Source organism: Balaenoptera physalus (assembly GCF_965194825.1).
Source record: "Balaenoptera physalus genome assembly, chromosome: 4".
NCBI lineage: Eukaryota > Metazoa > Chordata > Mammalia > Artiodactyla > Balaenopteridae > Balaenoptera > Balaenoptera physalus.
This window is the reverse complement of record NC_138891.1, coordinates 135,277,687-135,297,767: the sequence shown is the minus strand read 5'-3', so window position 1 is coordinate 135,297,767 and position 20,081 is coordinate 135,277,687. Positions and strand designations below refer to the sequence as shown.

At 40.8% G+C, this 20,081-nt stretch overlaps 1 long non-coding RNA gene across 5 annotated transcripts; it reads right to left on the bottom strand.

Annotated features, from left to right (window-relative positions):
* Positions 1–10,102: 10,102 nt before the first annotated feature.
* Positions 10,103–19,976, bottom strand: LOC309659422. Of its 5 annotated transcripts, none has more exons than XR_014262794.1 (3): positions 19,880–19,976; positions 15,094–16,637; positions 10,103–12,268 (listed from the first exon to the last, which is right to left on the bottom strand). It is a non-coding gene; the product is annotated as an uncharacterized lncRNA (long non-coding RNA). The 5 variants fall into 5 exon arrangements; XR_014262795.1 differs by having other exon boundaries at positions 15,094–15,729; positions 19,880–19,963; XR_014262796.1 differs by lacking the exon at positions 19,880–19,976 and having other exon boundaries at positions 10,103–11,907; positions 12,069–12,268; positions 15,094–19,870.
* Between the last annotated feature and the right edge of the window lie 105 nt (positions 19,977–20,081).

The following is a 20,081-nucleotide window of genomic DNA, read 5'->3' as shown; positions in this document are numbered from 1 at the left end:
TATTATAGATGTCTCTGTTTCTATTTGTGTAAGCAGGAGTAATACAAATGAGCCCCTACGTCGTGTTGAGGTAGAAAGATGGGGTGGATAGGGGAAAGAGGGTTCAACTGTTAATCAGTTCTGCTGGTTACACACAACAATCAAAAAGGATTCAAATGTGAGTTCCAAAATGGTGAGGAAGCCAAATATTCTAGAGGAATGTTATAATAATTTCTAAGAGATTTCAGTCTCTAACTGTTCCTTCTTAAATTTTTTACCATTTTTAACTACTATACATAAACTTTAAAAATAACTCAAGTACAGGGAATTCCCTGGCAGTCCAGTAGTTAGAACTTGGCACTTTCACTGCCGAGGACCCAGGTTCAATCCCTGATCAGGGAACTAAGATCCCACAAGCCACGCGGCACGGCCAAAAATAAATAAATAAATAAATAAAATAAGTACAACATGGTATTTAATTATAATAAAGTCTAACAACTGGTACAACTAGTCCCTCCTCATTACTTTTTCAGAATTTTCTTGGCTATTCTCCCATGCTAAGCAGCCAGAACCACAGCCAGAATCACGCCCAGGAAGAGACTGGCAAGGACATTGCTGCCATGGCCACAGCAGGCTCCTTCGGCCCTACTTCAGTGAGCATTCAGTTTGTAGCTGCTCCCACAATCGAAATGCACTCAGAATGCCTCTATCTCTGGGTCACTTGCCCAGGCAGGATTATCTGATTGGTCAAGTCTAGGTCACTCACCCTGCTCTCATGGCCAGGGGTCAAAGAAAACAGGAAAATGGCCTTTGGGCTGTCACGAGAAAAACTGCCTCTCACACAATGGTGGATGCCCCAGACAACAAGGGATTCCCATGCTCAGCAGCCCCCATTTGACAAAGGTCCAGCTGCACAGGTCACCTGATAGATGCAGCTGCAAGTAGTTCAGGAAGATTAATAAAATTCCAGTTGTTTGTTTTTTCTTTTTAAGTTCATGTTATGCTGACAGTTCCTCCTGGCTTTTTTATCTCCCTTAACTGCTTTTTACCAATTATCTAATACATAAATTTTACCTCTTCCATCACTCTTCTCTTTTAGACAGTCTTATAGCCATTCTTTCTCAAGCCATGTAAAGCTTATATTAACCACAACACAAGGCCATAAGTAGAAATAATCCAAATGTCAGCTAATGAATTGAAAAATAAAATGTAGACTATCCATACAATGAAATATTACTCTGCCATAAAAAGGAAAGAAATAGGGCTTCCCTGGTGGCGCAGTGGTTGAGAATCTGCCTGCCAATGCAGGGGACACGGGTTCGAGCCCTGGTCCGGGAAGATCCCACATGCCGCGGAGCGACTGGTCCCGTGAGCCACCACTATTGAGCCTGCGCGTCTGGAGCCTGTGCTCCGCAACAAGAGAGGCCCGCGCACCGCGATGAAGAGTGGCCCCCGCTTGGCGCAACTAGAGAAAGCCCTCGCACAGAAACGAAGACCCAACACAGCCAAAAATAAATTAATTAATTAATTAAAAAATTAAAAATAAATATTTTTTTTTAAAAAAAGGAAAGAAATACTGATACACCCTACAACATGGACTAACCTTACAACATTATGCTAAGTGAAAGAAGCCAGTCACATGACTGCATGTTTAGGATTCCATTTATATGGAATGTCCAGAATAAGCAAATCCTGAGAGACCAAGTAGATTAGTAGTTGCCCAGGGCTGTGGGGATAGAGGTATTTGGAGATGATGACTAAAGGATGCAATGTTTCTTTTGGGGTAATGAGAATATAATAAAATCGATTGTGTGACAGTTGCACCACCCCATGAACACACCTAAGCCATTGAATTGTACTCTTTAAATGGGTGAATTCTGTGGCATATGAATTATATTCAATAAAACTGTTCCCCAAAAAAGAGAGATACAACTCCTTCTCTGTTACCGTAGAAAGATTAATTCATAGTTTTTGAAATACATCAAGATTACATGTCATCTTATGCTATAAAATGCATCAAGTTTACATTTAAAATACTTCCCGTTCAGCATGAAGTCACTTAAATGAATACAGATAGGACTTCCACACCTTGTCACGGAAACTGATGCCAAAATCTCGGCCTCTGTGCACCGCTGTCAAATCGAATCTTGGAGAGAGTTTTGGGTGAAATAGAAAAGGATAGCTTTATTGCTTTGCCAGGCAAAGGGGGACAGAACAGGCCGCTGTCTCAAAAACTGTGTCCCAACCCAGAAGGATTTGATGAGGAGTTTTATAACAGTACTCCAAGGGTGGGGTTACTGACAAGATGAGGGTGTGAGCAGGGTCTCAGGTGGTGGGTCTCTTAATCTTGATGAGCTTCTCTGGTCCCTCTAATCTCGCCTCAGGTGGTTTTTTGGCTGCTCCTCCCTTGATGAGCAACTGTACGAATCTGCCCTTTGGAACTCAGGGAAGGTCGTGGAGGCTGGAGTCTGGTCTACGAGGAAAGGGTGACAAAAAGAGGCCTCCATGCGCGGGAGCCCCACAGTCACCCCTCCCCCGCCCTGGTTTCCAAACCATACTAAAGACTATCCATCAGAATAGCAATCCTAATCCTCAAAGCCTCCATCTGTTAACCTGGTAGTTCCCTGGGTAAGCTTATTAAAAATGCTAACTCCTGAGCCCCATCTGTATTCGGAGCATTGCAATAAAGCATTGCATGAAGATTTTAATATTCCAAATCGATTTCATTTTTTTAAGTTTCATGAATTGAAATATTTGTGGACGATGAAAGTCAAATTGCATTTAAAATTTTTCTGCATCACTAACCTCCAAAAATTTATAGGAAAAAAGAGTTTGGGGGAACTTCCCTGGTGGTGCAGTGGTTAAGAATCCGCCTGCCAATGCAGGGGACACGGGTTCCATCCCTGGTCCGGGAAGATCCCACACGCCATGGAGCACCTAAGCTCGTGCGCCACAACTACTGAGCATGTGCACCGCAACTACTGAAGCCCACGTGCTCTAGGGCCAGCTCTGCAACAAGAGAAGCCACTGCAATGAGAAGCCCGTGCACCTCAATGAAGAGAAGCCCCCACTTGCCGCAACTAGAGAAAGCCCGCGTGCAGCAACGAGACCCAACGCAGCCAAAAAAAAAAAGTTTTGTGTAGCAGTATCACTCAATTCCTTGACTGCTTCTGTTACAAGCAAAAACAAAATAAAACAAGATCTATCATTAAAAAATCATTTTAGGACTTCCCTGGTGGCGCAGTGGTTAAGAATCCGCCTGCCAATGCAGGGTACACAGGTTCAAGCCCTGGTCCGGGAAGATCCCACATGCCACGGAGCAACTAAGCCTGTGTGCCACAACTACTGAGCCTGTGCTCTGGAGCCCATGAGCCACAACTACTGAAGCCCGCGCGCCTAGAGCCCGTGCTCCGCAACAAGAGAAGCCACCACAACGAGAAGCCCCTGCTCGTCACAACTAGAGAAAGCCCGCATGCATCAACGAAAACCCAACGCAGCCAAAAATAAATAAAATTAAAAAAAAAATCATTTTAAATTAAATATTCAGCTAAGGGACTTCCCTGGTAGTCCAGTGTTAAGACTCTGTGCTCCCTATGCAGGGGGCGTGGGTTCGATCCCTGGTCGGGGAACTAAGATCCCACATGGAAAAAAAATTTAAAAATCAGCTGACAAAGCTATTAGGTTGTGCTGAAAGCCAAGCACTGGAAAACCTCCAGTTTTGTAAAGAATTTATTTGTTATTCTCTACAAATAAGAGAATAATCTTATTCTCACAGCAAATCAGCCTTTTCAACTGTGCCTCCATTTGGTACCCTGAGGGTGTTTAGGGTTAGAGCATCCTGTAAGATTCAGGATAAGGGCTAGGTGTGCAAAATAAGGGAAGAATAAAGTTCAAAGGGGAGGAGGCAGCAGCAGCCCCAGGGCGAGACCTGCAGGACAGGGCATGTCTGCAAGAGAGAAAGGAGAGAGCTAAAACTTCTACTTGCTTTCAGAGTTTTCCATCTGGGAGGAAACAGCTTGGATAACAACACAAATTCCTGAAGTCCACTGAAAGAATGCATGAGATCAGAGAGAACTGTTGTATTCGTTTGCTAGGACTGCTATAACAAAATACCACAGACTGGGTGTCTTAAGCAACGGATATGATTTTCTGACAGTTCTGGAGGCTGGAAGTCCAAGATCAATTTGTCGGCAGGTTTGGGACTTCCCCAGTGGCACAGTGGCTAAGAATCTGCCTGCTAATGCAAGGGACATGGGTTCGAGCCCTGATCCAGGAAGATCACACAAGCTGCGGAGCAACTAAGCCCATGCGCCACAACTCCTGAGCCTGTGCTCTAGAGCCTGCATGGTTAGTTTTCATGGGCTGGGTAATTTCATAGGCTAATGAGTGGGAGGATTATTCCAACAATTTGGGGGGAGGGGCAGAGATATCCAGGAATTGGGCCACAGCCCACTTTCTGGTCTTTGATGGTTGGCCTCAGAACTGTCGTGGCACTGGTGGGTGTGTCACTTACCTTACGCTAATGTATTACAATGAGTGTACGATGAGGCTCAAGGTCCACTGGAAGTCAAATCTTCCGCCATCTTGGATCTAGTTAGTTCTAACCAGTTTTTGTCATGTCCTATGGCTATATCATTCTTTTAAAGGTTGTGCCCTGCCCCCTTCCCTCCTGTTTCACTTTCTATGTCCAGATTTCCTCCTCCTTGTAGGACACCAGTCAGATTGAATTAGGGCCCACCCTAATGGCCTCATTTTAACTTCATCACTTCTTTGAAGGCCCAATTTCCTATTTGTCACATTCTGAGATACTAGGGGTTGGGATTTCAACATATTAATTGGTGGCGGGGGGGACACAATTCAGCCCCTAACAACTATTATCTCCAAATCTGAGGTGCAAGTTCACAGATGGCCTACTGGGCCTGAGAGCTGTCACTGCAGTGGCATCTTCCGGCCACTCAAAGTGAAGTACCAGCCCAAAAACCGTCCAGGGTTGGCTATTCATAGAGGTCATTCTGAAGAAGGGAGAGAATTAAAAAGGTGGGAGTGGGAGTAAAAAAGCATGCTTATGTATAGACTATCTCTATGAGGACACAAGTAACTCTGTTCTGTCACCCCAGCAAAGGAGGGGGGCAGAAAAGAAAGGGGAAATTTTTCGGGCATATTTTGCTTTTTAAAACTAATAATTAATTTATTAAAGTTACAGAATTGAAATTCAGCTTACATATCTTATTATCTTATTTATAAGTTTAACAAACGTTAACTGTCATTGTTAAGGGAACTTTAGTTAATAGTTGATTCCAGGGACTTCCCTGATGGTGCAGCGGTTAAGACTCTGCACTCCCAGTGCAGGAGGCCTGGGTTCGATCCCTGGTTAGGGAACTAGATCCCACATGCATGCTGCAACTAAGAGTTCACATGGTGCAACTAAGGAGCCTGCGAGCTGCAACTGAGACCTGGTACAACCAAATAAATAAATATTTTAAAAAATAGTTGATTCCATTAACAAATGAAAACATTTGAGGCTGAATTTTAAGTTTTCTATATTTGTTTTCCTTTCCAAATACTTCTATTATCTGACTTAAGAAAATAAAAAGTCTGAGTATTACTATGATACATTAAACTTATAAAATAAGTTGATGGCTAAAATTCTCTTAGATATGCTAATAATGTATATAAACTTAGGAAGATTTCAATTTTAAATCAAAGTCTAAATTACTCGATTACACATTTTCAATTATAGTTTAAGACTGTCCCAGAATTCTATTAGGTGTGAGTTTCTAAATATTAAACTATATAAAATACCAAATACACTCTAATTTCTTAACAAAAAAATTAACACTTCTGATTTTTTCACTGAGATATAATTCACATACTATACTTTTAAAGTGTACAATTCGGTGATTTTTAGAATATGAACAAAGTTGTACAACCATCACTACTATCTAATTCCAGAACATTCACGTCACTCCAAAAAGAAACCCCTATCCGTTAGCATTCACTCACCTTAGTGTTTTGCTTCTTCCACTTAGCATAATGTTTGTAAGGTCCATGCATGTTGTAATATGTATTGGTAGCTCATACATTTTTATGTCTGAATAATATTCCACTGTATGGATATATCACATGTTGTTTATCCATTCATCAGTTGATGGACATGTGGGTTGTTTCTACTTTGGGGCTATCATGAATAATGTGGCTGTGAATACTCATGTACAAGTTTTTGTGTGGAAGCATGTTTCCAGTACTCTTGGGTAAATAGGTAGGAGTAGAATTGCTGAATCATTGGTAGCTCCATGTTTAACCTTTCAAGAAACTGCAAACTGTTTTCTAAAGGGGCTGTTCCATTTTACATTCCCATCATCAATATATAAGGGTTCTGATTTTTCCACATCCTCACCAACTCTTGCTATTGTCTATCATTTTGTCTATCATGATAGACAATGATTGTCTATCATTTTATAGCCATTCCAGGGGTATGAAGGGGTATCCCACTGTGGTTTTGATTTACATTTCCCTAATGACTAATGATGTTAAGCATCTTTTAATGTTTTAGTGGCCATTTGTATGTCTTCTTTGGTGAAATGTCTATTCAAATTCTTTGCTCATTTTAAAACTGAGTTAAATGTCTTTTTATTAATGAGTTGTAAGAGTTCTTTATATATTCTGGATACCAGACCCTTATCAGATACGTGATTTGAAAATTTTTTCTCACATTATGTGGCTTGTGTTTTCAGTTTCTCAATGGTATTCTTTGAAGCACAAATATTTTTAATTTTGATGAAGTCCAATTTTTCTATTTTTTCGTTAGTTGTGCTTTTGGTATCATATCTAAGATATCATTGCCAAATGCAAGGTCACAAAGATTTACACCTATGTTTCCTTCTAAAAGTTTTAGAGTTTCAGCTCTTACATTTGATCCATCCCAAGTTCATTTTTGTATATAATGTGAAGCAAGGGTTCGACTTCATTCATTTGCAAGTGGATATACAGTTGTCCCAGCACCATTTATTGAAAAATCTATTCTTTCCCCCATTTAATTGTCTTGGCACTCTTGTCAAAAATCAGTTGACCATAAATGTATGAGTTTATTTCTGGACTCTCAATTATATTCCATTTATCTATATGTCTATCCTTATGCCAATACCACAAAGTCTTGATTACTGTAGCTTTGTAGTGACTTTTGAAATCAGGAAGTGCGACTTCTCTAACTTTGTTCTTTTTTTTCTTTTTTTTAAAAATATTTATTTATTTATTTAGGCTGTGCCTGGTCTTAGTTGCGGCGTGCAGGATCTTTAGTTGTGGCATTTGAACTCTTAGTTGCTGCATACATGTGGGATCTCGTTCCCTGACCAGGGATCGAATCCAGGTCCCCTGCATTGGGAGCGTGGAGTCTTACCCACTGGACCACCAGGGAAGTCCCCTATTCTTCTTTTTCGACAGTATTTTTTATATTCTGTGTTCCTTGAATTGCCATATAAATTCATGATCTGCCTGTCAACTTTTTTCAGAAAGGCCGACTGAGATTTTGAAAGGAATTTATTTTAACCTGTAGATTAATTTGGAGAGTATTGCCATCTTAACAATATTAAGTCTTCCAATCAATGAACACAGGATGTCTTTCCATTTACTTGGGTCTTCTTTCATTTCTTCCAACAATATTTTATAATTTTTTTTAACATCTTTATTGGAGTATAATTGCTTTACATCGTTGTGTTAGTTGCTGCTGTATAACAAACTGAATCAGCTATATGTATACATATATCCCCATATCCCCTCCCTCTTGTGTCTTCCTCCCACCCTCCCTATCTCACACCTCCAGGTGGTCACAAAGCACCGAACTGATCTCCCTGTGCTATGCAGCTGCTTCCCCAATAGCTATCTATTTTACATTCAATAGTGTATTATTTTATCATTTTTAGTGTCTTATACCTCCCTGGTAACGTTTATTCCTAATTGTTTTCTTTTTTCATTTTGATGCTATTTTAAATGGAATTGTTAATTTCTTTTTCAGCTTGTTCAGTGTTAGTTTATAGAAATACAACTTATGTTTGTATTTTGACCTCATATCCTGCAACTTCGCTGAGTTCATTTATTAAGTCTTGGCAGTGACTTTATCAACTCTTTAGGATTTTCTATATAGAAGATAGTGTCATTGGAAATGTAGTTTTACTTCTTTCTTTCCCACTTTTTTCCCCAATAAAATATGTCTTATATTTCTTTTTCTTGTCTAATTTACCTGGTTAAAACTTCAAGTAAAATGCTAAATAGAAGTGGTGAGAACTGACATCCTGTCTTGTTGCTAGGGGAACAAGTTTTCAATCTTTCCTTTTAAGTGGATTTTAGTAGATACCCTTTACCAGATTGAGAAAGTTCCTTCCTAGTCCTTGTTTGTTAGGTGTTTTTATCATGAGTGAGAGTTAGATACTGTTAAATGCTTTTTCTGCATCAATTGAGATGATCATATGTTTTTTTTCCTTTCATTCTATCAGTGTGGTAGATTAATTGATTTTCATATACTAACTCATCCTTGCTTTCCTAGAATGTCTCTCTTGGTCATGGTGTATAATCTTTTAATATGCTGCTGGATTTGACTTGCTAGTATTTTGTTGAAATTTTTTCATCTATATTCATAAAGCACATTAGTCTGTAGTTTTCTTTTCTTGTAATGTCTTTGTCTGGCTTTGGTGTCAGGATAATACTGACCTCATAGAATGAGGAACATTTAGGAAATGTTTTCTCCTCTTCTATTTTTCTTTTCTTAGCACCCTTCAAATAGGCCTTTACCACCAGGGCAGAGAAAGTTTCAAAACAAATCAAAGTAACTAATTTTATCCCATCAGCTTTGTGCACTAGAAGAGTAGACAAACTGATCCTTCAAGAATTTGGATGGTCACTAATCATTAGAGAAATGCAAATCAAAACCACAATGAGGTATCACCTCACACCAGTCAGAATGGCCATCATCAAAAAACCCACAAACAATAAATGCTGGAGAGGGTGTGGAGAAAAGGGAACCCTCTTGCACTGTTGGTGGGAATGTAAATGGATACAGCCACTATGGAGAACAGTATGGAGGTTCCTTAAAAAACTAAAAATAGAACTACCATATGACCCAGTAATCCCACTACTGGGCATATATCCTGAGAAAACCATAATTCAAAAAGAGTCATGTACCACAATGTTCATTGCAGCTCTATTTACAATCGCCAGGACATGGAAGCAACCTAAGTGTCCATCGACAGATGAATGAATAAAGAAGATGTAGCACATATATACAATGGAATATTAGCCATAAAAAGAAATGAAATTGAGTTATTTGTAGTGAGGTGGATGGACCTAGAGTCTGTCATACAGAGTGAAGTAAGTCAGAAAGAGAAAAACAAATACCGTATGCTGACACACATATATGGAATCTAAAAAAAAAAAAAAAGGTTCTGAAGAACCTAGGGGCAGGACAGGAATAAAGACGGAGATGTAGAGAATGGACTTGAGGACACGGGGAGGGGGAAGGGTAAGCTGGGACGAAGTGAGAGAGTGGCATGGACATATATACACTACCATATGTAAAACAGATAGCTAGTGGGAAGCAGCCGCATAGCACAGGGAGATCAGCTGGGTGCTTTGTGACCACCTAGAGGGAGGGTGGGAGGGAGAGGCAAGAGGGAGGAGATATGGGGATATATGTATATGTATAACTGATTCACTTTGTTATAAAGCAGAAACTAACACACCATTATAAAGCAATTATACTCCAATAAAGATGTTAAAAATAGTAATAATAATAAATAAATAAATCTCTGGAGAGCCTTTGGGGAAAAAAGAAAGAATTTGGATGGTAAACAGATTTTACTCATTTCTCATTAGCAATTAGAATAAAGAGATTTTACGCATGTGTGGGCAAGCACGGGTGCATGAGCACACACATATGTGCATATGAGTCTGTCAGACTAGCAAAAATTAAAAAGAGATTACCTGGACTTCCCTGGTGGTGCAGTGGTTAAGACTATGCGCTCCCAATGCAGGGGCCCCGGGTTTGATCCCTGGCCAGGGAACTAGATCCCACATGCATGCCACAACTAAGAGTTCGCATGCCACAACTAAGGAGCCCACGTGCTGCAAGGAGGCCACGTGCCGCAACTAAGGAGCCCACCTGCTGCAACTAAGACCCAGCACAACCAAAATAAATAAATAAATAATAAATATTTTTTAAAATAAGAGAGAGATTACTAACTCAATGCATTATCAAGGGTGTGTAGAGTAACAGGCAATCACCAATATGCTGGTAGTGAAAACTGGTTCATCCCTTTCAAACATAATTTAGCAATATTTATTTATTCACAAAATACAATGGCCATCTTTCCATGGCTTTGCCTAGAGATCCATGTCAGTCTTTTTACAGGCTGTAGAGGATAGGATGCCTCATAATTTACTTCTTCAATCTCCTGTAGTTATTTGATTCCTCCCCCCTTTTTTTGCTCTTATAAGTAGTGGTTCAAATGAAAATCTTGGACCCTCTTCCTGAAATTTTCAGATGTAATCAAGATCCTAAAGTTTGTGTGAATTCTTTTTATGCTGATCATGGCCTTTTAAATGGAGAATTTATTGATTAAGAACATTCTGTCATTGTTACTTTGTTTTATGTATTTTTGTCATGTTAATGGTTTGGAGAAAAAAAATCTGATTTTTCTTACTAGCAGAATTTTACTCCTGTAGCTAGAGAAGAGAAGAGAAATGTTTTGTGGTTTGAATCCTTTGAGAAACCACTCGGCATTGGAAATGAGACAGACACCATCATCCCATCTCCCACCTTTACAAGGCACCCAGTTGAGGATAATAAATGGTCCTTGAGAGGCTGGGTGGATGGCAAACTTCAGTGTTTCTATTTTCTACATGAAGTTTTGAAACTTGGAGCGCATTTCAGAGGCAAGGCAGGAAGAAGGAAGGAGATGAGAGGTGTAAGGCAGGAGAACAGGATGCCTACAGGCAACTTTTAGGAAGTTTTGCTTGGTGGCTTTGAATGGAACCCTCCCCTCCGTATCCTCTAATCTTCAGCAAAATGTCCATTTTTCAGTGACATCTTATAATATGAAGAGAAGTACCCAAACCTGCCCCAGAGCTGTAGGAGGCAGCAATAAAGGCTCCCAGGAGCCTTGCTGAGAAATTATTTCTTATTCTTAGCACTTTTGTCAGCTGATGATTTGGACACAAAGAATATGTTTAAATATCTAATAAATGGGGCTTTCCCAGTGGCGCAGGGGTTAAGAACCTGCCTGCCAATGTAGGGGACACGGGTTCGAGCCCTGGTCTGGGAAGATCCCATATGCTGCGGAGCAACTAAGTCCATGTGCCACAACTACTGAGCCTGCGCTCTAGAGCCTGTGCTCCACAACTACTGAGCCTGCGTGCCACAACTACTGAAGCTCACGCGCCTCGAGCCCGTGCTCCGCAAGAAGAGAAACCACCGCAATGAGAAGCCCACGCACGGCAATGAAGAGTAGCCCCCGCTCGCGACAACTAGAGAAAGCCCATGCGTAGCAACGAAGGCCCAATGCCACCAAAAATAAATAAATAAAACAAATAAATTAAAAAAGAAAATCTAATAAATGACTTAACAACAGTCTGGTACTACTAACTACATTTTGAAACAATTTCTCCTAGAGTTGAGATTGTTAATTTAGAAAGCTATGTGCCAAGCCAATATGCAAATACTCTAGCACTTCTTTTCCTTCTGCAGCACTTCAGCATGTTTGTCCTCTGGATGGGGAGGATCATAGGAAAACATCGTGCAGTAGACTGCCACTAACTGTATGGCCTTGGGCATGTCATTTTTCTCTCTCAGATGAGTAAGACTACATGATTTCGAAGGTCCCTTCTAGTTCCAACATTCTTCTATTCCTTGATTAGCAACTCTAGCACATCATAATAGATCTAGGAGGAAATACAGGAAAAAGAGAAAAGAGAGGAAAAATGGTCCACAGCAGAATCCCCGATCCTCAGCATTACTGACATTTTGGGCCGGATAGTTCTTTATTGTAGGGGCTGTCCTGTGCACTGCAGGATGTTGAACAGCATCCTTGGTCTCTACTCACCAGATGCCAGTGACAATTCTCAGTTGTGGCCATCAATACTGTCTCCAGACATTGCCAAATGTGCCCTGAAAGGCAAAATCTTCCTCCTCCCCAGTTGAGAATCAGTGTACACTTTGAGTGTACAGTCACTCAAAGAAGGATCTCAGGGTCTAGTCAGTTTGCCTCAGATGTGGTCAATGGACCCCCTGCATCAGTATCATCTGAAAATGCATTAAAGATACAGATTCTGGCTCTATGCAGCACCACAGAATTAGAATCTCTAGAGGTAGCATCTGGAATTATTAAGAAGCTCCTCAGGTCACTCTTTTTTTTTTAAATAAATTTATTCATTTATTTATTTATTTTGGCTGTGTTGGGTCTTCATTTCTGTGCGAGGGCTTTCTCTAGTTGCGGCGAGCGGGGGCCACTCTTCATCGCGGTGCGCGGGCCTCTCACTATCGCGGCCTCTCTTGTTGCGGAGCACAGGCTCCAGACGCGCAGGCTCAGTAGTTGTGGCTCACGGGCCTAATTGCTCCGCGGCATGTGGGATCTTCCCAGACCAGGGCTCGAACCCGTGTCCCTTGTATTGGCAGGCGGATTCTCAACCACTGCACCACCAGGGAAGCCCTCAGGTCACTCTTTTGAACACTATAGGGTGAGAACTCTGCTCTAGGCCCTCCCAGTTCAAATCTGAAGAGGGTCATCAAACACTACTCTGCTTGAATTCAGATTAGCCCAAAAGAAGGAAAGAGACTCCAAGTTCCTGATTCTGACTATAGAAACACTGAATTCAAAACAAACCCTGACACAGTGCTCACCACATCCTTTACAACATTAGCTCATTGAATCCATATAGCAATATTACCAGGTGGATACCATCATCACTCCCTTTTTATAAATGAGGAAACTGAGGCACAGAGGAGTTAAGTCACTTGCCCAAGAACTTTCATCGAGTGCTAGGCATATCCAAGATTTGAACAAAGGCAGTAAGGATCCAGGGCACATGTACTTAACACTCTGCTTCACTTGAATAGATCTGTCAGGACACAATGGCAAAGCAAGGAGTTAATCAGGGAAAGAGACGGCCAAGAAGAGCCCTCCTGGAATCTAGTCAACTCTGAGTTTGGGAAAGTCACGTGCACACAGTAGGTTGCACCTACTCAGGAGCAATCAGAGCAGGACATGAGCAAACTTGAAAGTGTTCCTCAAGCTACACACAGAACTGCCCATCCAGGGCAGAAGCCTCACTGGCACAAGGGGCTTAAACACAATCTCTTACTAAGATTGTTTCACCAATAAGCTACTCTGACCCAGAAGCAACTTCTAGGAAGCCAGGCCTAAAAATACCATATTCATCCGTGGCAGTCTGAAAACTGTGTGCATGCCCAGGGCTGTCCCCTTTCAGGAACGATCGGAGTGGAAACCTCCAAGTTACTATTCCCTGGCTGAACAAGAGGCAAAAACATAAATTCCCTGAACCATGACAGCCACACACACATACAATGGTAAAGAGCAAAAACCTAACTGGCTAGGAGGGCTTAAGCACAACCTTTGCCCAATAGGTGTCTTATTCCCACGCAGAGGCAACCCCTACATAGCCATGTTAAAAGAGAAAAGCAAGAGGGGAAAATCTGAGCAAGAACATCAGAGGCTACACATTGTGGAGAAACAGACTTGGCAGAATTAGTTCAGCCAAGTCACTAGACAAACAGACAACAAAGCAAATAACAACCACCTTTAGAGGGGGGAAATCAGTATCCAAAGTTGCTACAATATATTACCTAAAATGTCCAATTTTCAACAAAAAATTACAAGACATGCAAAAAATAGGAAAGTGTGACCCATATACAGGAAAAAAAGTAGGCAATAAAAACTGCCTTTGAAGGGGCCTGAATGGTGCACTTTGCAAAGACTTCAAAGCAGCCATTATAAATATGTACAAAGAATTAAAAGACAGGGGGACTTCCCTGGTGGTCCAGTGGGTAAGTCCATATGCCGCAACTAAAGATCCCACATGCCACAACAAAGAGCCCACGTGCCGCAACTAAGACCTGGCGCAGCCTAAATAAATAAATAAATATTTTTTAAAAAAAGAATTAAAAGACGGTATCATGAAAATGTCTCATCAAATATAGAATATTAATAAAGAGAAAGAAATTATTTTAAAAGATTCAAATAGAAATTCTGAAGTTGAAAAATATAACATTTGAAATGAAAACTTCACTAGAGGGACTCAGTAGATTTGGGGTTTTTTTTAAGTTTTTATTTTTTATTTTTATATTTTTAATTAAATAATTAATTTTATTTATTAGGCTGTGTTGGGTCTTAGTTGTGGCATGCGGGATCTTTTGTTGCGGCACACAGGCTCTTTGTTGTGGCTCACGGGCTTCTCTCTAGTTGTGGTGCACGGGCTCTAGAGCGTGAGGGCTCAGTAGTTGCGGCATGTGGGCTCTAGAGCACATGGGCTTGGTAGTTGCCCTGCAGCATGTGGGAGCTTAGTTCCCCGACCAGGGATCGAACCCAAGTCCCCTGCATTGGAAAGCGGATTCTTTACCAATGAACCACCAGGGAAGTCCCCTCAGTAGTAGCTTTGAGCTGGCAGAAGAAATGGTGAACTTGAAGATAGATCAGATAGAGATTATCCAACCTGAGGAACAGAGAGAAAAAAGAATGAAGAAAAATAAACAGAGCCTCAGAGAAATCTGACACCATTAAATACACCATCAAATGCATAATGGGGGTGTCAGAAGGAGAGAAAGGGATGAGAAAAACAATTGAAGAAATAATGGTTGAGAACATCCCAAATTTTATGGAAAAACATTCATTTATCATCCAAGAAGCTCCATGAACTCCAAGCAGGATAAACTCAAAAAGATTCACATCCAGACACATCAGAGCCAAAATGTTTAAAGCCAAAGATAATGAATGTACATGGTAGTAGATACCAGGGGAATTCGGATCACATAGGACTTTAATTATTGAACAAACCCAATGCATAAGAGAAAAAGAACGTAATGGATCTTAATTTCAGATAAAAATTCTTTACCTATAAATGAAGTCCCAGGTTTCCCAAGGATTGATGAAGGCTTTCCACCCTGCAGTTGGGATCTCAAAAAAGGGAAGAAAGAAAAGAAAAAGAAAACAGTAACTATGTGAGGTGATGATATGTTAATTTGTTAATTAGCATGGTTGTGATGATTATTTCACAATTATACATATATGAAATTATCAAGTTGTGCACCTTACATGTATACAATTTTTGTCAATTATACCTCAATAAAGCTGGAAACAAATTTTGAAGGATGAGAAAAACATAGTGTTGTGCTGTAAAGCAGTGACTTTGATAAACAGGTTGGGTAAATATAATATGGGTTGGAATCAATTCAAATCTTGGTTCTCAGGCAGCTGATGTGCATTTGTTTCCCCATTAGTAGCCTGCAATTAGAGTGAGGTATATACATTATTCATAGTTTCAAGGAACAGAAAGCACTAGAGATCAGCACCAGTCAAATGCAGATAATTCAGGCTCAAATGACAATAAATCACCATGTTAATTCGATGCCAAAAATGAAAACTGGCATCCTGGGTTGGGGAAGGCAGTTTTCCATTAGCAAATTTCCACAAATCCTGCGTGTGGCCCTTACTGACCACCTTAGAATGATTCAATAACTGGGCAACCCACCTGTGAAGAGGGAAAACAGAAATATATCTAAATGAGGGTGAATCTCCTCTTTTCCAGGGTACCTTTTCCCAACCCCCCTAGACTTTCTTTGTTATGCTAATTAAGTTAATCTACTGCCTTTTTAAAAAAAATTTTGGCCACACTGTGCAGCATGCTGGGCCAGAGATAAAACCCAGGCCTCTGCAGTGAAAGCACTGAAACCTAACCATTAGGCCACCAGGGAATTCCCTCGTTGTCTTTCTTTTAAAGCTGACACTGTCTACAGCCAACTCTTCCTTGATCAAATAGAGTAAAAAATGAATTAATACACTCAAACTAACATGATACTGTACCTCAACTCTATTTCAATAAAATAAACAAAAAAAGGAATTGAGATGAATTGAGAATCATATTTCATAGTAAATGAATTGAGAAGCATATTTCATAGTGCTTCTGGGAATTGTAGCTTCAGAAGATAAGATTCGCAAACATCATTGAAAAATATGTGATTTTAGGATGGAAATGGAACCATAAATCAATCTTCAGGGGAGTGTGATTTTGGTTACTATGGCACCACAACTTAGTGGAAATAAATCAACTTCTTTGCAGTTACCACAGAACCAGCAAATGAAAGAAAGGGGAAAAAAAGAAACAGATGGATTAAAAGAGTCCTCACTTGCTTTATTTTCTTTTTTTAATATTTATTTATTTTGGCTGCAGCAGGTCTTAGTTGTGGTATCTCCGTTGCGGCATGTGGGATCTTTAGTTACAGCATGAGAACTTCTTAGTTGCAGCACGCATGTGGGATCTAGTTCCCTGACCAGGGATCGAACCTGGGCCCCCTGCATTGGGATCTCAGAGTCTTAACCACTGGACCACCAAGGAAGTCTTGAGCCTTCACTTGCTTTAGTCAAAGTGTGAAACTACATCTGAGAGTACAAAGAGAAAAGAGGTTACTTTTGTAATGCCATGTTTCTTGCAGTAGCTCAGTGAAGTATTCAATATAACTATAAGGTAAGAAAATTTGTTTTCTGATATCACACATCTATTTCCCACCCACTCAGAAACAGAATTAATGATTAAGTTTTGGTGTGCTAACTAAATTCATGCCAATTCTCTACCCTCCCTTGTTTATGGGGAAATTTGTTTCAGAATGCTCAACTCTATTCTGAGAGCATGGAATTATGAAAAAGATGTTCCAGACTAGGAAATGTCACACACATCTAATCCAACACACTTTAATTTAAAACCAGCCCTATGTGTAAGATTATACTACAACCCAGCTGACAAACTGGAGGTAATAATTAGACTTTGTGGAAAATAATAGATTGAGGTTCAAGCATGTTGATTTGAATCATGACATAACCTTAAAGTGGTTAACAATTTTATATAGAAAATGAACAGGTTTTTTAAAGTCTGTGGAAGTACTTCCCTGGTGGTCCAGTGGTAAAGAATCTGCCTTACAATTCAAGGACGCGGGTTCGATCCCTGATTAGGGAACTAAGATCCCACATGCTGCGGGGCAACTAAGCCCACACGCCACAACTACTGAGCTCGCGTGCCTCAACTAGAGCCTGTGTGCTGCAGACTACAGAGCCCACGTGCCCTGGAACCTACGCGCCACAACTAGAGAGAGAAAAGCCGCACGCCACCACTAGAGAGAAGCCCACGCACTACAATGAAGAGCCTGCGCGCCACAACAAAAGATCCCGCATGCCTCAGTGAAGGTCCCGCATGCCACAACTAGGACCTGATGCAGCCAAAAATAAATAAAATAAATAATAAATAAATCTTAAAAAAAATAGTCTATGGAGTTTAAATAAGCGAGGTAGCATGATCACATTAAAAACGCTAGTCAACCAGGAATTCCCTGGTGGTTTAGTGGTTAGGATTCGGCGCTTTCACCGTGGCCTCGGTTCAATCCCCGGCCGCGGGAACTGCCAACAAGCGGTACAGCCAAAATTAAAAAAAAAAAAAATGTTAGTCAACCTACGTGTTTGGTTCTGACTCTAAACTTGATCCTCTGATCACATCTTATAATCTTTAGGACTGTTGACTGCAGAGTATGCAGGCACCTTCTACAAGGAAAAGAACTAGGACTTCACTGGTGGTCCAGTGGTTGAGAATCTGCCTGCCAATGTAGGGGACACGGGTTTGAGCCCTGGTCCGGGAAGATCCCACATGCCACAACTACTGAAGCCCGGGTGCTCTAGAGCCCACGCACCGCAACTACTGGAGCCCGTGCTCCGCAACAAGAGAAGCCACTGCAATGAGAAGCCCGCTCGCCGCAACTAGAGAAAGCCCACAGGCAGCAACAAAGACCCAACACAGCCAAAAAAAAAAAAAGAAAAGAAAAGAACTATATTTTAATTCTTTTGTTTTTTTTTCTGTTTTAATGAGAACTATATTTTCAAATGGTGGATTCTTTCTGCCCATAACTAAACTGAGGAAGACCTGCTGACTTAAAAGTCCATGGGCTGGGGATTCCCTGGCAGCCCAGTTGTTAGGGTTCTGTGCTTCCACTGCAGGCGGCACTGGTTCCATCCCTGGTGAGGGAAACTAAGATCCCAGATCCCACAAGCCATGTGGCATGGCCAAAAATAAATAAATAATAATACTGTATCTATGTTAAATCTGCTGAATTTGATAACAGTGCTAGGATGATGTAAGATTTGTTTTGAGGAAACAAATACTTAAGTACTTCAGGGTAAAGGGACGTAAAACATGTAATTACTTTTAAATACTGAAGTACTTTGAGGTAAAGGAACATAATATATGCAATTACTTTTAAATAGTTCAGAAAGAAATACATACATGGAGAAAGAGAGAAAATGGTAAAGCAACTCTTGGTAGCTGAACCAATACCAGAAATTGCCTACCTCCACCATTTCATATACGTAAGAAAAATAATCCCCCAAGTCAGTTAGCTAATTTACACTTTGCAGCTGAAAGCGTGCTTTACTGATAACTCAGCTGACTCCAATTCACCTTCTACATGTACAGAATCACACTATAGAACTGACATTCTGAAAACAGAAATGGACTTAAGAGTCCCAGTAACTTACAGAGTCTAGTCACTTAACCAAGTCACTTAACTGCTCGCGGTTAAAGTATAGTTACTTATAAGATGCAAACATCAAAATGGCATTTGTGATGAGTGCATTGTAAAATGCAAAGTGCTATTTAAGTATGGGTAGTTTCTAAAACTGTGCTTTTTTTTTAACCCTTTTATAGCTTTGTTTAAAATGTTGGCTAGAAGAGTTAAAGCTTGTAGAAACATTTTCTTTCGCACAGGAGTTCTTCTATGCTCATTGTTTGCTTATAAGGAAATAACTTCTGAATAAGAATTTAACCATTTTCTGCACACCTACATAGAAGGTAACAAATTATTACACTGTCTATAACTCAGAAGCCTTTCTAGGCTAGTACCTATTTCTGGCTTCTTTTAGGAGACACAATCATAACAAAAATATTTAATATGCCAGGCACTGTGCAAAGTGGCTTACATACATTGTGTAATTCTCACAAAAACTCAGTGAGTTCGATGCAATTATTATTTCATCATCAGTAAAATGGGGAAAACAACAGCAATTACCTCACAGGTCTGTTGTAAGGATTTGAAAAGACTATACATAGAGCATTTAGCACAGTGCCTGGCCAAAAGTAACTGCTAAATACAGTTTACCATTTGTTGGTACCTTCATTTTACAGATAAACAGACATAGAAAAAAAGGCAAGTGTAAGCAATAGGATTTTCAACTCAGGTCTGACTCCCCAGGTTTCTGCCGCTTTCTTTCTTCTTTCATTTTTTACAATTATCTCCTCGTACAGTAGGGGGAAAAAGTAAATCCCCATGACAGTGGCTGAACTTAAAGCCAGGAAACACCTAATTTAATTGTCTTCGACTGTGCTCACCCCCTACCAACGCCGGGCAGAGTGAGCTGCTCACTACGTTCTTGAACTAATAAAAGACTAGGTTTCTAACCCGGTGAGCTAGATCTTTCTGGGCTGGGTAGTTTCCTCGTCTCTGAGCTGGTGTCCCCGGCTGCAGACCCGAAGAGGCTGTTCAGGTCCTGTTCGGGGAAACGGACTTGTCTTCACCTCCTCAAAAACCAATTTACCGAGGGCCACTGCCCTCCGACCCAATAGGACTTGAAGGATCCCAACCTACATTCGCCTACGATAACTCCTATATGTCTCCACCACCTCCACGGCGACATTCTCTGAGCCCGGCTCTCCCCCCGCCTTCCTCTTGGCAGGCGCAGGCGCGCGGCAGAGTTCTGCGCGCGCCGCACTTCCCGGCAAACTACAGCTCCCAGAATCCCCGTCGATCGATCCACCTCCCATTCGAGGTGGGGGCGGAGGCGGAGCAG